Source organism: Manduca sexta, chromosome 28 (assembly GCF_014839805.1).
Source record: "Manduca sexta isolate Smith_Timp_Sample1 chromosome 28, JHU_Msex_v1.0, whole genome shotgun sequence".
Lineage (NCBI taxonomy): Eukaryota > Metazoa > Arthropoda > Insecta > Lepidoptera > Sphingidae > Manduca > Manduca sexta.
In genome coordinates, this window is record NC_051142.1 from 11,868,384 (window position 1) to 11,883,462 (window position 15,079).

General features: G+C 32.4%; 1 protein-coding gene across 1 annotated transcript in view; it reads left to right on the plus strand.

The window, feature by feature from the left end:
- Positions 1-15,079, plus strand: part of LOC115442132 (titin) — a 66,792-nt gene that overhangs the window by 12,655 nt on the left and 39,058 nt on the right. The window contains exon 2 of the mRNA XM_030167110.2: positions 1,115-1,289. The gene's annotated coding sequence lies outside the window, so the exon portion shown is untranslated. The remainder of the gene's footprint in view (positions 1-1,114; positions 1,290-15,079) is intronic.

Sequence of the window (15,079 nt, forward strand, 5' to 3'; positions counted from 1 at the left end):
GGTTCAAATAATGGAATTTTGAGTCGGAAAAAATCATTCTTAGTATATAATATTAAGGCCGTGATAAAAGTCTACCATAGTCTTCCTGTCTCAAGTAACAACGTTGTATAGTTATATTGTAGGACTCCAAACAACATCGTTTCTGATTATTATACTACTATTTCTTCTGTAGATGGGTTGTACAATTTGCAAGTACTTACAAGTTTACCATACGACCTTCCGCATTACAAATACCATTTGCTTTAAGAACTACACATAAATCACGTTTGCAACTAGTGACGCATTTAAATAAATCGTCCCGGCTACTTCTCTTTATTTGTATTTAAATATTAAATTGCTAATACATATCATTATAGATGTTGCATTAAGCCGTAAAATAAATGTTTATTGTTGTTAATATGCACTTAGTAAATAAGAGCGACATACTTTAGTTAAATCTGCGTTAAAAACTGTAGGAACATGAGGACCTATAGTGTATGATTTTTTCGTATTAGTTAACTAAAAGATGTTAAGTATCTACTTTCTGTAGTTAATATAGCTTCAAAACTAGATTTTATATAATTTAAATTTACATCATATTGTACTGAATCCCTCTCAGTAGTAGAGGAGGCCCGTGCTAAACAGTATATAATACAGGGCTGATATTATTATATTATTTATTGAATAAGCTGGATTGATCTCGGATATATTTTCATTGGTACAGCTACTGAGCTATTGGGAAATTAATTAGAACGTGGCATTAGTCAATATAAACTACGCCGAGTTTATTCGCGAACAATGCATGATATTTTATACAGTTTAAATAAGGTATTTCTTATAGAAAAGTTTCTCCAGTCACCAGTTTACCATGTCATACCGGTAATACGTCAATATCTTGGTAATAATGATGTTCTGATTTAAAATGTATTGTCTTACGCGTAAATATTTATAAATTCAATGGTAGAGCGCGTTTACGCCATAAAAATAATACTATAAAATCTTCTTTCTTGAATCCATTTGCAACTATTGTTTACAAAGCCTCTAATTGATCGTATATCGATTAAAATCTAAATTATTAGAAGACAATAGTCGATTATGTGATGAATTATTTTAATCGCCTTTTTTCTTGTTTCAGATAGAGACGGAGCTCCCGCTGACTCTGCGGTATAAAATGTTAACATAAACGTTAAGTGCATATAGTTTTTGTCTCCGTGCATAATCGACTAGCTAGTGATAATCGACTAAAGTGAAGTGAGATCAGTGTCCCTCGCACGTTGGACGGAATTTTTTATTTTGGCGGCATTGCCTTGGTGAGTATTTTTTAATTACTATTACAAAATAAACAGAAATTATGAAGGGTTATTAACTAATAAATTATATTATTTAAATTTTTCACTAAATGTAAAAAAAAACATATCAATCTTATATTTCGAACAATGCCTTTACGCATAAAAAAAATAGTTACCTACAAAAATTGCTCGTATCTAACCTCTCTCCGTTCTCTATATATGACGTCTGTGTACAAAAACAAAAAGTATAACTCGCAATAAAACAAATATATAAGTTGCTGTAAAATACCATATTGCGAAGCCTTATTCCCATTATCTTTGTTTAAGTAATTGCTGGAGAATACATTAAATTATATACATTACTCGTGTACTTGTGGTAAATAATTATGATAACTACATGATTTTCCGCGTTATTGCTAAAGTACGTAATTTGCTATCACATCGTCGCATCGTTAAGTTAATGTTTAAGTGTGTACATACAATGAATACATTGAAGAATGTAAACTGCATAAATTCCTTTCGAAGACTTTAGAGACTTTGAACACGTCATTTTTTTAACGAACTGAAGATGCTTTACTTTTAGTCACCCTTAAACGCAATTACAAAGATACGAGTACTTTCGACTGCAACCTGCGTACTTCTACTGCACGTTAACATTGCTAAGTGCGCCATCATGACATCAGCTTATTTAAAAAGGTTTCGTATGCATAATCCCTTCGTTAATCAAAACAGAATAATCGCACACGAATCAATAATATCAAAACAGAATAATCGCACACGAATCAAAAACATATGTACTAGCATAAGCTCAGCATGGCCTAACATAGCTTTATTTTAATTTATAAAACGTGTCCAAAATAAACTCGAAATATAAAAAAAGATTATCTTCATACCACGCATGATTTCCCAAGCATATTATGTTAAACTCAAGGTTGTGTCAGCAAAAAAATTCAATATCATACAAAACCTCTAAGTTGTTCTTCGCCCGGTGGGTCTCCACACTGAATGCACGCTCGTGTACAGGGGGATACTGTAGTGGCACTAGCCACACAGTTAGATGTATATACCTCTGGGTTGTCAATGTCACATGGAGGGTTATGACAGGTCGCAATCATTTCCTGGCCTTCTCCCTTCCTCCCATACTAAGGAGGGTTCCTTTTCCTTCCTTCCCAGCTATCTCCGCCCAACTTGCCTCCAGGTGCCTGCAGTCGCTAAGCTGGGGATTGTCGTATCCCATTTGCAGGTTTCCCCCGGTGTTGACTGCGGAGTCCGATACTAAAAAAGAAACTGCCCTTCGCCAAAGACTACCTGACTTGTGTCATATCAATAGAGTATAAAAAACCCAGCTCGTTGACAATCAGCAACAGGCAGAGCGGTGACGATGTCAGCGTGATGGGGCTGTTCCGGTGGCGTCGGATGTTATTACAGCGATGGCCACAATAGCCAAGGCCATGGCCGCATTACGTATAATCGTGGATTTTGACATGCGATTTGTTTATGGGAAAATAATTATGACTATGATACAGTCGATATTTTAAGGATTGGTCGGCAGTATAGTCTAGATTTAATCCGTTTTAAACCCAAGATTTAGGGACAGAAAAATATATCAGTTAATTTATACCTACTGTCGCTCTTAACAATGCTGTTTTTCAGATAGCATATAATGTTGATTGTAAACGATAATCTTTAAATTCTAGTGGAATATTGGCCGACTCTAAGACTTCAAACGTAAATACTACAAAGCTCCATTGCATTCAAATAGCTTTCACAACTAGTAAAATATTTCACAATTGTCATAATGTTAAACTTTAAGAAGATCTTTCGTCATGTTCGTAAACAAGTTGTGATGTGCGTGTGGTCCGTGAAATGCGCCCGAAGGTGAACAGTCGTGGGAGCGAAAGTGCGGGGTGCATCACCGACATATTTATCGATGTATGGCTTCAGGATGTAAAATCATAGCCACTGATTGATCCGAATTCGGATGTTACGGACATAAACGACATTGTTGACAATCAATCTACAATATTTTTACAGCTTAAATATACGAGCTCATGATGACTCGTGGTTCTATTTTTTGTTTATCGTCCAATGAAATTATGACTAACGTAAATCTATGGCAGAAACCTTATTAATGATTGATGTAAATTTCCATCAAGCAATACATAAACGAAGATCAATGGTGAATAAAAAGCGATCAAACACCCCGGCTGTAAGGCTATAAACACCATTGCAATCTTACCCAACGACGACTTCGAGTAAACGGGAATCAAAGACCTAACATAAAACCTAAGAGCTTTGCAACCGGTTGCGGCGGGGTGCGGGGGCGCGCGGCAGGAGGGGTCCGGGCAGTGGCGGGGAACCGCGGAGGAAGGCGCAGCGCACGCGCTGGAAAGCTCACCGACCCACTTCCGATCGTAACCTGTTCCCGCTTTACATAACTCCCACTCTCGATTAATTTTTGTATCGATATGTCTGCAAATCGATTTAAGTCTGGTGTTGTGCCTCTGGTACGTGATAACTTAAACCTCGTTGCATCAGGTGCGTAATTCCATAAGATTTCAATTCCATTATGTACAAAGATCTTACGTGTAGTAAGCCATGGGTTTAAATCACAGTTGGTCATAACCTGTCCACGCTTACCCTGTTTTATATCATACCTTAAACCTAAATGTCATGTTGTAAAAGTGATTGAAGATGTCTCTCGATCCATTACATATATAATTTACTCGCTCATTAACTACCTTAGTAAATTGATTCTTATAGAAACTTCACGTAAATTAAACCTATTTGAGTAATAATTTATACTGATATTATAAATTGCTATGTACTATAGTTTGTTTACTGCAACAACTCCACAAGCAGGTTGATTTTACGCCACAACTTGCGATCAATTCGAATACAATGTACCCAACTGCAGGTAAATATTCATTACTAGCATTTTTATTTTTATTGTCCTTACTTACAATGTTATACATACATGAAATCCGTAGTCAACCAGATTACAAAACAAACAATGTTTATCTAATCAATAAATTCTGTAATCACGACGCGATCGCAGACACGGGCAGAAGCTATGTCACACGTCACACGTAATGGTGGCCACGCGAGAGCAATCCAGCTTCACTAATGAGCATCGCATCAAAGAGAAATAGCTGCAGTTTTTCAACTCAGGCACTTTGCTAAGGTATAGAAAATTGTTGAAATGGTTTCTTGCTTGTTGCAAATTGTCAAACGTCTAGTCTTATAATATACTACTACTTTCGTTTCAATGACTATATTATTGACTACATTTCCTGTTCTGTATATTTTTTTTTCCATTGCGTAATAATCTCGCATAAAAATATAAACATGATATTTTAAAATATATAATTAACCGTTTACTTTGTTATTATATATATTAATTGCCATTTCGTACACAATTTCGTACGCATATTCAAAACTAATGACAGTCAAAAAAGATAATATTAGTCTATTAAACAAAGATTAATATTTTTTAATAATGCCTAAGCTAAATGGGCTTTAAGATGCCTATGTAAAGGCATGACTAACAATTTATTCTGTCCTCGAATTAACCAATTAAATTAGACAAAGTGTTGGGTAACCATTACCACTGAGTTTAGAAATTTACCGTAAAGCGGCAACACTGATGGATCAAGATATTTCTTAATTTACGACAAATCAGTGGAGCTATTAACAATTAAATTATATTCGGCAAAAGATCAACAGATTGACAAACTATAGATTATATTTTTTTATTGATATTACATTGTTATGAGGTTTGTGTCAAAAGTATTTAATATTGTTTATGTTTATCTCTTTGTGATGCCATCATTTTAATCATCATTTCAAGTAATCAAAATACACAATTATTATCTGTCTAGTGCAATACAGTTTTTGTGACCAGTGAATATATTTTATTTGTTCAGTTTAAAATTTGATCATCATTAAACTAAATTCACTTATTAGAAACTAAACATTCACCACAGCTCTAGTTCTATCATTTAGAAAGCTCTATCATTCCATTTAATGATCAATAAATCATCGACATCAAAATTGCGTAATAAAAACTTGATTGAAGCTATCGCGGCGGATACCAGGACAGCAGAAAGTCGATGGCGGTTGATCGCCGAATATGGTGGGACAGCTTTCCCGCCTGCCAGCTCGCTCAACGGGACGCAACGGCACTTGAAAAACCAGTCAAATTGTATAAAAATCCAGTCTGTTCGTCAAGTTCTGTATTGAAGTGATTATTTACTGTCGGTCTATGAAAAATATTAAATTAGCCAGTATCAAAATCAATATGTACTTGAAGTTATTTGTCTAATCAGATGATAAGGAGCTGGATATGAAAATTTGTTTTTGCAACCTTTAACTGAATATATATACAATATATACGTAATAGTAATATCAAAAATCTTCGCAACATTTTTAGAATACTGCCAGTCTTGTCATTATTCTAAAGTCAGCGTATTTAAGTTCTTAAATCTTTTGTTCGGTTGCTAAGTCGAACTACACTTAATCGAGCTTTTACTATGATATTGTAGTGTAATATTTACTTGCCTAGTCTAAAATTATATTTTGTATTAATGATCATGCCCAAACAAAGTTAGAAGTTTAAAAATAAATCGATGCTTTGCAGCTATTTTGCCGTCAATTTAAAAAGTAAAGTTAGTTAAGTTACATCAACTGGTTTCATATAACTTAATAAAAAGTCATAAAAATATATGTTTAAAGTTGCCGCGCAAGTAAAAATGCATGGTCATAAAATTATTAACATAACGGGAAAAAATATGACCACTTTAATACATTCTAAATGTAATAAGGACGACATCTAATATAAGATTATATAGTAGCAAACAAAATGACTCGTACCTCAGGCCAAACTACAAAGGCCAACGTTAACAACACCTTGCTTGAGTTAGAATTCTTGTACGATTTGAAATATTGTTAGATATGCAATTAGTAACAAAAACTAACCAATGTTTGACAATCATTATTTACACATTTTATTATGTCCGTTATTTAAATATTAAAGGCATCACTGAAATAATTGATCAGGGTTTTATACTAAGATACACCTAACCAACTTACATAATCCATGCGGATTTAATTCACTTCCTTTTAAATCTACTACATTCGTATTTTGTTGTTGTTTGTGAAATATAATATGTCCCTAGGGGTTAGATCAATTAATTCTGTACGTTTGTCGTTCTTGTATAATTATGTACATATTTATTATTTATGACTCTTCCTACTAGATCCGGAATACTAAAAGCCTTTTACCAAATGCATTTACTATAATTGCCATATCACATGTCGACATACGGAATGAGATGATCACGAGTTTACACCACGATCTGTATGTTTGCGATTTCACTAAACATACCTATTTTGCAATACGGTATAGATGCCAGTGGGTGTTCACGAGTTTTAGCGTCATGCTCTTGTGATGTCTCCTTACGCAACTCTCATTTAGCACCTGTTGGATACTTGTGACGGATTCCTCAAGGTAAAATGCTTCTTTGGCTACATAACACTCGATATTGCTAACCGTTTTGCCCAGGTGAAGGGGCTTTCCAGATATAAAACTGTAATGAAACTCCAACTGATGTTTCCTGGGATTTAAATATAATGTTAATACAGAGTATTCACTTCTAACATCCATATTATCACAAATTTTCCGAACAGTCGCATTTACAATATTAGTACAATTGAATGTGTATTGTAAATATTTATACTAAGCTTTTCAGTATATTATAATTTAAAGCGAGTCTGACGCTTAAGACTGCCTTATCCGGAAATCAAATATGGATTCGCAGCCGCTGTACACCATTGGCCATTAGCGTTATTCAATTTTCCCTTGACAAATCTATTCTCTGACATAAGGAAGTAAAACTTACAATTCTAATAGGATTTAATTTTATCTCTATTGTTCTCGTTTACTCCATAATCTAAGAAATAAAACAGGACACGACAGATGTTTTTGTAATTCATGTTAATTTTCCTTTTGACGTCAAGAAGTGCACGCAATCAAAAACCCCTTTTATCCGGATTAACAAATCATGGTAGTCATTGTAATATCTATAATTATGAGAATGATTTGCTAATGACTGGTCATAAAGAGATTGTCTATTATAGAGCCATTCCATTGATTCTGTTGTCACTGAAAGTCATCTGATCAGTAATTAATAAACTAGTGGAATATAATTAATTCATCTTAACATAGTTGTCTAGTGCGAAGTAACTTTTATAATCAGTGATGTTAATTAATTTTATGATAAAAATGATCTAAGTGAAGTTTTGATTAAAACAAAGTTCACCAAGAATTTATAAAAACGTTAAGTAAGTAAATATGAATATTATTTAACGTAATCATCAACAACATTTAAGTAATATACAGTTTTCGGCTTCTAGATTTAAATAAAAAAATAATGACGGTTTAAAATAATGATATAATAAAAAGATACGCATCTAAATATAAAAATAATTAGACGCTACAGGTTAAAAAATATCAAGTAATAAGGATTTTACAGCAGTCAATGCGGTTAACGCCCTGTTTATTGCAGATGCTCACGAGTGACGATGACCGCTGATCAATATTAAACATATATTATTAAACATTGTATTCACTTCTATTTGGTATATAGAAGTATTCGTAGTCGTATTCTTACTTGCATTTATTTACGAGAATTCCATCTGAAAGATAATATGTAAAAATATGTTAGTCAGTTCAAAACCTATTTCAGTTCTAGGGGTTCAAGACTGCGAACCAAATTTAAACGAAATTATTTTAATAGTTACGCCGTGATAGCGTTACAAATAATGTAGAAATCATTTGTATTTTAAATATTAGTACCAATATTTAATACCTACTTTAAAACCTATACTCTAATATTTAAAAGTAAAAATTCAAAACCAAATATTTAACTACCGATCCTAAATAAAAATACCGGCGGATGGCTGCTAATGCTCAAGCGAAAGTGAACCCACATTAACACCTATACTTTTACTGAAACACGCCCCGTCCATCCTAGCGTTACGAAACTCCTCGGCTACCAACTGCCATTTGAATATGCATAATGTTCTATAATATTTATTATGTTTTTCTCAATGAATTAATATATTATCTAATATTAAGAATAACAAACCCAAAAACTTTAAACTCTTGTCTGTCTAAAAATTTTAATACTAAAAATTGTAGTTTGCATACCGTTTAATAATCTATAATGTCTCCCTTTAAAGTTTATGATTCAAGTTACTATAAAGGAAATAAACACATTATAAATCACAAGAAAATTAAATCGCCTTAAAAAAACAAAAAAATATAATTTAACATCTATATTCCGGTTTCGAATTACATGTCGAATTGAGAACATCCTCCTTTTTTTAAGTCGGTAATAAAATTATAATATTGAAGTGTTTAATTAAACGAAGCGATGAACCGCTGTCATAGAAACTGTCTCTAGTGAATTACAGCAATCTCGATGTCAAATTGTAATCCTTAGAAACAATCTGTATACAATTGTGGTGCCATTTAAATGAAATCCCCTTAAATTTTCGATCCCATCAACACGTGATTTGTCGAGAATAAGTTCAAAAAGGTTGTGTTTAAAGTTTCTATTTGAATATAATAATCAAATTCTATAAGGTAAAAGGTTGGTTCTACTCAAATTTTAGTTTGCATATTTTATGTAAAATAATTTAATTAATAACCATTTAAGATAATAATACTATACGGCTCATGGAGTAATTTTGAATTCAAAATCGCCTTTATTTGCCTATTTATATAAAATGTACAATTTACTGGTTTAATTTATAGCTACTGAATAATAAATACTACATATTGTATTAAAAATTACCCTAATAGTGTCTCTCAATTTATTAGTGCTTTATCTTAACCACTGGATGCTGAAAACTAAATCGATTATCACTATAACCTATCGATTTATACTGCGTCGCGTTCAAGTCTTTAAACCATTTTAGTACATAAATAAATAATACTTTGAGAACCTGCCACTTATAGCTGCTGTCTTATGATCTCCAGATATCGATAAAAGAGATGCATTAAAAGATAAGTTATCATGTGAAACAGTCCTTTCTCTTACCTAGTCAATGTACGTACCAAAGAAGATACTGAATAAACAAAACAATAAAAGAAACATAACGATTGAAACAAATTGCTTCAATGTTATTTAACAGATAGGTATGGGAACGTTTAGGTATCGTAATTCGAAAATGTAATTGTTTTCTTAACAAAGAATAGAACATCGACAATATCGATAGAAAAGGATTATTCATTATCATGTTTTCAACGTGGATATGTTGAATTGTTACAAACATTGAGATTCTCTGAAATTCAATAATAAAAGCCACTAATTTTATTCTAATATAAAAATATTTCGGTTCATAAATTTCGGAGCTAATAGTACAAAATTAGAAGAAATTAATTCTACCTTTACTAGAAAATATGTAAAAATAAAATATCTTCCTATCGCATTTACCTCATAGATCATTAGGTAAATGCGAAAGCAACCATTAGATTATTTTGTAAATAAAGCAAGACCACTTAGCGCAAAAAGGCTAGTCGACTACACCAAATTGATTGTATAATGCAGTCTGCAATATTTGTTCGAGTGAGAGCACATGATGTAATAAGTGAACTTTCTACGTGTATGATAATGGGGACGAGTTGTTAAACGTCTTTGGACCGCGACGTTTGACAGATTCATACAGCCCCACTGATCGGAACCGGTTACGCGACTAATAAACTGCGATTATCGATTACTCAATTTTAAAACACGTGTCCAGCACTAGTGAATAGGGATGTAATTGTGTTTATTTTTTAAGCGTAGTCACAACATGGAACATCTTGTGCAAACTTTAAAACACAATTAATATTGTCGAATTCGAATTTCAATTTGGTATTTAAAAATAAACCACTGTTTTTAAATTAAAATTAAGGTTATATTGGTAATTTACATTTTACAGCCTTTCATAAGATAAATATCAATTTAAACATTTGTTTAACAAACCAACAATGTAATTTTGAAATATTTAATTACATTGGCATATTGCCGACATTCATAATAGTTGTTTATAAATTTATATATAAACTTAAAACAAAAATTATCGTATAAATTACATACTTCACACCAACTTTACGTTCATTCGAACAATTTTGTTAGAAACCCAGTCTTTTAGTTATTTATCTTCTTCTCAATGTTTTAAAATACCACATAAGATTATTTATATTTTACTTATATATATGTTATATAAACTTTATGATTTACTCTAGCAATAAAATAAAGCTTTGTATACACCGAAGTGCGCTTTGTCACATGTACAAAGGTGTATTGTTCTTTAGAACTCTTTACTGTTATCCAATCGACTCGAACATTGTACAATCACAATTATACATGTTCATCTCCAAACTGTTTCCAAGCTTTAAAACTACCTGAGAAAAACATTTTCTGAACTGCAAATATAAACTTGTACGAGAAGCAAAAGCCTACGATCGATGCAATGCGACCGAATTGAAACGAACTTAATATTATAAGTTCAATTTAGCGAGTTCATACTATTTACATTTGTAGTCTAATATGGCCAGCTCGGTTCATTGACCAAGCTTATTAACACTTACATTTGGCCGATAGATTAAATCGGACTATTTTACTTAGTAGTACAATGGTATCACTTCCTTCGGAACCGTTATGTACAAACTCGAACTGTTATACTATTAGCACTACCATAACTAGACGCTATAATGTAGAATTAGTTTAATAATTTAATTAATTCGAATAAAATTATATAAAGCGAATTTACTTCTTTATTTTCGTTTGTCTTCTGAATAATATAAAAAGTATATTAATATTTAAAATTATTGCAAATTTAACTGGTGTGTACTTTAGGTGAAGAGGTACGGAATCAATAATTTAAGTGGCATTCAAATTATACAATTAATAGAACAATATTATAAAGAAGTAAAGATAACATAATATTATTGTATCTTTTTATTTTTGTTTCTATAGAGTGAGCTCGCCGTTTTTCTGAAGGCACTGCATTAAGTGGAAGTATATTTTTTTAAATTCTTGCTTAATTATCTCTGATATAATATAGTCCTACGTAATCACTTCATATGTTTATATTTGATTCTAACACATTCTTCACAATTTTTATAGGTCATGTTATTGTTTAACTTCAACATGACATGCGGAAATACTTTATAAATTCTTTGTATATTAATCGAGACATAAACTGAATGTATGCGGTGATACATGAATTACATGCACGTGATTTATGACCGTATAAAATGAAAACTTGTTCGTATCTGATATTAAATATCATTTAAAGCACAAAAATAATGATTATAACATAAAGGAAGTCATTTTTCCCTTCTGAAAAGTAATAAACGACATTTCCTTCCTTTTTTAAAAATAAACGGCCGCCATATTGGACTATATGTCATAACGAGTAGTCCGACATTGAGAACTCTCGTTAAGTGGCCACAAGGCCGAAGGAATTCCGGTAATAGCGATGGAGATCATGTCTCGTGATTCATAATATCGTTTTTTTACATGTAACTAATTAACTTAACAATAAAGTTAAAGCTGTGAATGGACTCCCGGTTTTGTTTCCGATTGTTTGATCAGACTATCGGATTGTATTGACTCAATATACATTTGCGATTTTCTTATGAGGTATATGTTTTAGTGTTGTTTTCTATTCGGTGACTTGGTTCTATATTTTCTGACACTGAACCAACAAAAAGAATTTACAAGAGTCCTACTAGTAGTAGTAGGTAATAGTTATTGGGCGACTTGACATAATATGGTACAATCAAATATAAATATCGAACCTCCTACTGGTAAATAGTGCTTCGGATAGGCCAGCGAAGCTATTAGCGTACGTAAAAATAATTTCCAAAACCAAATAATTTTGCAACAAATTAGATACATATTATTTATTTACAAGCTTAATTTATAAATTTGCGCGATTCTAAAGTGATTTTTGCTCACATGAGAAATACTTAAAAATGTACAGTTGCATAATAATTTAATGTTAAATTAATTTGTGCATATTTAACAGTAAGGCAGCCGCGGGCGTAACCTCAGGGTCGCGGGCCCACACACTCTCGATTTCAACAGCATGCGTAAATAATCATGCCGACGAGCCTTTGATTAGAACATACAGTTACATGTGTTTGGTATACGGTATTTTGTTTTTTTATTGCTGGACAAATTATAACACTCATGAGTTAACAAATTGCGGTTAACTAAAGAGTTGCAATTAAATAATATACCCTTTTGTAAGGAACATACAATATTTTTTTCTAAAGCAATTAAAAAAATAATTTTTATTTGTAGAATTCTATTAGTATTATTAATAGAAATGATTATAAGTTCATTTATTATCATCAATTGAACCTTATTATTCAATAGACTATCGATTTTGAATTTAATTGTAAAACCTGTTCACATTACGATTGGCGTCCTGTTACAGCGGAAGTAACGGTTAAGCGTCGCACGCGCACGTGTGCGGGCCGGTATCGATACAATTAACGAAAAATATCGATTATACTGATACCGATTCTCATATCGATAACTGATCCGAGTCCGAGGTCGGTCCAACACAATATCGGTTCATTGTCAAGTAAAAGTTGTTACACAGATCTTATTTCCTTATGCAACGATATCATTGAATAAGTATAAACGAAAAAATAATCGATTTAATTGTGTATGTTATGTAAATCCTGCTTTCGCGTACATGAAAGGCATTTAAACGTTCACTGTAAACTTGTCTTAAACATCTCTTGAAAGGTTAATATTTTCTTTGCGGTCGGCCGTGTTATTCATCGCATGTACCACAAATATTTAAGGTGGCTGACTCAACGGGTGTGACCTTCGAAATGTAATTATTTTTTTCTTCTCACCGGATATCCGGCAGTCTGAATTAAACGTTTGATTAGTATAAATTGTACTATTTTACACGCCCTAGGGATTGGCTTAACTACTTTTGCCGATAACCTGATTAACGACAAGTGTGATATCATAAGGATCCTACACGGTCCTCATATGAAGCTTGTTTCACTGTGATAGCCTCGAAGTCGCTGCAACTTTGTTAATCTACCCTTAAACGGATTTCGCGGCCAGCAGTCAGCCCAAATCAGGTTCTTAAATTAAAATAAAAAACAATACCTTCATAAAACCACGTTCGTAATTTAATCTTATAAATGTTTTTATTATGACGTCAATTCCGCTCGCAGCAGGTTCATTGGGAAAGTAATCGATTCGATTGTGTTGTCGATTCCGGAAGACGTGACCGCGCCCAGTTCGAGATTGTTGCTCGATGATGCTGCGAACCGTCACGTAACCGCCACACGGCTTTAACAATAAAAATACATTTTACAAACATAAAACTTAAAAATATAGGACATATATTGAACTAGTGCACCCTTATCGCTGCGCCGAAAAAAAACGCGACATAGCACTGCTTTATTAAAAAAAAACCGCGATTAAATCCGTAAAATAGTTTATTTTAATGTCTAACATTCGCTGAAACGTAAGAATACATTATAACACCGCTTTGTTACTTGATAAACGTTATATAAGTATATTGAGTTCTTTTCTGCTTTTTGCCGTTGAATCATCGTATTTATTAACTGTGATTTTAATTTTTTTTTTTTTTCTTTATTGTTTAAAGGGAGTTTTGTCATATTTGACGATGTCACTCCCGTAAATCAATACAACATATTAATTACAATCATTCAGCATTCAATCTGGAAGAAATGTAAATCTTAGCCATTCTGATCGCTTTATCAGAATTTGGTAAAGCTAAAATGCTGTTACACGTACCCACATTGCTACAATTATTGAAAAAATCATTACGTTCATTTTCGCTTCGAACACATTCTATTAAGGCATGATGAACATCCTCAATTTTTGGGCAGTTCGAACAATTCGGAGACTCAGACTTACCCATTAGATATTTAAATTTGTTTCCGGGGATGTGACCAGAACGTAGTCTGAATAATATTACTACATACTTCCGATTTATATCTACCAGTTCAAACCATAGGCATAAATATAATTAACATAAATTCCACGTCTGTATTGTATATACCATAAAATTACTAAAACTACATTCGCAACCACAAAAAATCGCGGACTTTCCACAAAATAAAACCTCAATGATATTTTTTATATCACTGTATACGTTGTTTATAAAATGAGTTACTTTAAACTAGGAAATGTAGGTAGCCACGTTTTTCTTTGTTACACTTCCTTACGGCGTTGGAATGCATTTTATTACCAAAAGTAGACAGCTCATAGAGTTATTAAGGTCATGATTTAATTAATCTATGTATATACTCAGTCTTACTTATAAACTTTGTTTTAGCGTTACGACGTGGTTAAGAATTACTTAAATAGCTGTAAAAAACATCACCCGCTTCCCACTTTAAACCTTATTAAGAGACAAGATGGCGGATTTTGACTTACAGCTGATCGAGTACATTTGTGTTTTAATTAAGCATAGCTTTATGATTTATTTATAATTAAGACTACTGATCTCTTAATTCCAGTGAATATCTAGCTATTAAACTGGTTAAATACTAGGATCGACTCCTATATGGTACAGTCATTTTGTATTTAATCAATATACATATTTGTATCAATTTTCGATTTGAAAATAATAAGCTCTTTACTGAAATAAAAATCTTTTGTGTCTGTTACTGTGACAATACGATATCTCTTGAATTCCGACGCAATAGCTGCAATATATCAATCTATAGCATCTCAGTTGATGAAATAATT